The following is a 3,193-nucleotide window of genomic DNA, read 5'->3' on the forward strand; positions in this document are numbered from 1 at the left end:
CACACACACACAAACACGCACGCACGCACACACCCACCCCCACACACACACACAGAGATATATATGCAAATGTCAGTATTTTATATAAAAGTCTATTTCAACAATAAAATATATTATTTTCATTGCTTGAATTGATTTTTGTCATTTATTAGAAGTTTATTTTTTTATGTATTATTCTTTATTCATATGGATGCCAAAAAATACATACGTTCGAAACATTAATAAAACAATGGAATGTATTCTTTCATCCAGTTTTTAATATATACTCTTTTATAAATCGTGTTTACAAATGAAATAAAAGTACTCACTACAGAGAGTTTTTGCATCTTATTAAAGGTTGACGATTTCGTGAATCATAACTCTGAGTTTCACATTGCCGATTACTAAAACGCTTGAAAATGAGACAACTGGACAGTATCTAAGTAAATATATTTGTATGCAATCAAATTACATTCTGTCATTGAGATTTGTTTGGCTATAAGAAGAAAAGTCAAATAATGTGTAAGACATTCAGCTATATAATTGTTCTACGCAGTATACATGATGTACTAAATAATTCCTATACAAAAAAATGGAATGATTTATTTCCTTTTTTTCCGGTAATAAATTCGTGAATCACAAAACAATGAATGTGGCTATGAGATAATTTTTTTTTTTTTTTGAATAAATATAATTACTTTAAGACCAAAATCAATCTTTACGAACGCAGATGAGAAACAGAAAACTCATAGATACTAAATTTGAAAGTAACGAGGCTATGAGAGAAACTAAAGCAGACACTGCTACTAATAGAACATTCAACAAATACACTCAACTTAAAAACCTGTTTTTTCAATTATCTATTTAGTTAAGCACCAAACACAGTTTACGTTTGAATAATATGAAGACCAACTAAGGGTAGTAAGCTACGAAATTCTTACATTCTCTCGATACAATTTCAGCGTTGATGAAAGTTGATTTTGTTTTTTTGTTTTTAATATGTAATCATTTTTCAGAGTATTGCAAAGCCATAATATAGGAAATATACTATTAATCAACTAGAATTCGGAAACTCATGTTGGAAACTCTTCATATATACTTAACAACAAACATAAAGAATTGCCTGAATTCTTCATTAATCTCAGAAAAAAATCACAGTTTCAGTTACAGACTTTTACAATTACCTGTTTTCTTTGTGTTATAGTTTTAGATACAATTATTATATTCAATTTCATGTTAATATACCAGTATATTTTGCACGTTACACTTTTAATATCCGTTCTTACTTTTTTATTTTACAGTTTAATATTCCTTTTTTCTTAATTCGAATTTCTTATTATTTAAAATTTATTTTTTTCTTTCCGTTCTTTTATGCAATAATACATTTTTAATGTTGTTTCTTTCCTTTTTTTCATTTGGAAATGTATTTTGCAAATTTTTCTTTCCTTTGGTTTTCCATATTTTCTGTGTAAGGATCTTAATTTGTTTTACATTGGTTAACTTCATAATGTTTTTATTTTCATTTCTTTCCCTTTTCTATTGGATGCCAAAGTCATAATTATTTCCACTGTGAGTTCTCACGCGGACAATGCAAGAGACTCGGCATCAAACAGAATATATTGTCGGACGCCACACAGATTTATAATGACAGTTATATTTTGAAATGAAAGAAAAATTTCAAACTAATTATCATCCAACAGTTACATTTGCTTCTTTACATTCTGAGTTCAAATTCTGGTGGGATGGGTTTTACATTTCATCTCAATATAAAATACCAGAAATTGATTTGATTGACCATATTCCTTTAATATGAAATATTAATAGTATTCAAGTTTGGTTATTTTTTTATTCAAAGTTCTATTTGAAATAATTCGATAAATGAAAAATGTCGATCTCGAAAACACAACATACACTATACATCTAGGAAACCTATTTGCAGTCACTCGACTTGCTAGAAATCTCAACTGAATATTCTTCAGAATCACATCCTACATTTCTTACAAATGAAAAGATATATTTGGTAATGTAGTTCTTCATATATTGTGCTTGCAGACAATAAGTCATAGGTTTGGCCAATAAGGAACTAAAGAAGAACAATGTCCACGATTCATAAGATTTACATACCTCCATGATTTAGATTCTAGCCATTATACTGAATTTTGATGATTCCGACAAAGCATCTGTTCCATTTGCTTTCATTTATCACTATTTTATTGATATTTATTTTTGTATTTTTGGACTAAGAAGTTAATATAATGTTTCAGGTATGGGCATGTAGAACTGAAAATCATTTCACAACAATGTCACCCTAGTAACTATACAGCAAGTATCTTGTGCCATAGTCTAGAGTCAACCAAAGATTTGTGACAGAAATTTGGTTGACGGAAGCCGTACGGACACCGTTGGATGTATGTGCACGCGTGCGTACGAGTCAAACGAAAAAATGTGGTATTTCGGTTCGTTTTGGTTGCCTCTCTTTTCGTCCATCACACTTTAACGTTTGGCCCTTTCGTCGGTCCACAAAATATGCACCAGAAAAATTACTGGGACAACTAAAGTCGGTTAAAATCTTTTAAGCGGTATCCCACCCGGGTTACATTCAAATGGCTCGATATTTCTCCATTTCCATCTACTCTTGGTTATAGGTAGGCATGCATCTAAGTGTGGATTAAGAAATACGGTTTTAACAATGGACAATATGAAAAGTGTGTTATTGCATCAGATTCTGTTATTTAGTATTATAGCTATTATGGTCCATAAAACTGATGTCACAAGTGCTGTTAAGTGCAAGTGTCCTTGAAGCTCATATATGTTGTATCCGAAATTATCTGTCATCGTTTGATACATGTATCTGGTGTCTTAGCAGACACCTTCTGTCGATTATCAATAATCTTATATACTACTGATCGTTAGGTTAGGCTTTCTTCTAAGATTGTATATTATAAAAAAGTACAAAAGACATCTATCTAAGTGTAATACGAGTTCTCCTTTATTTAAGGTATCATGATTCTATTTAAGGTAATACAATTTCTGTACGTTACATAATATGCATACAAACCACACATCATCCCACACGCACACCATCCCCCACACATACACAAAACGCAGACATACACGCACACAAAACGCATGGACATGACAATTGGTGTCTTTCGACTAAGGACGAATTAAATTAAGCTGGCGTGTGTGGAAATAAAGCCTTACGGCAGGGATA

The sequence above is a fragment of the Octopus bimaculoides genome, chromosome 4, assembly GCF_001194135.2.
Source record: "Octopus bimaculoides isolate UCB-OBI-ISO-001 chromosome 4, ASM119413v2, whole genome shotgun sequence".
In the NCBI taxonomy this organism is placed as follows: domain Eukaryota; kingdom Metazoa; phylum Mollusca; class Cephalopoda; order Octopoda; family Octopodidae; genus Octopus; species Octopus bimaculoides.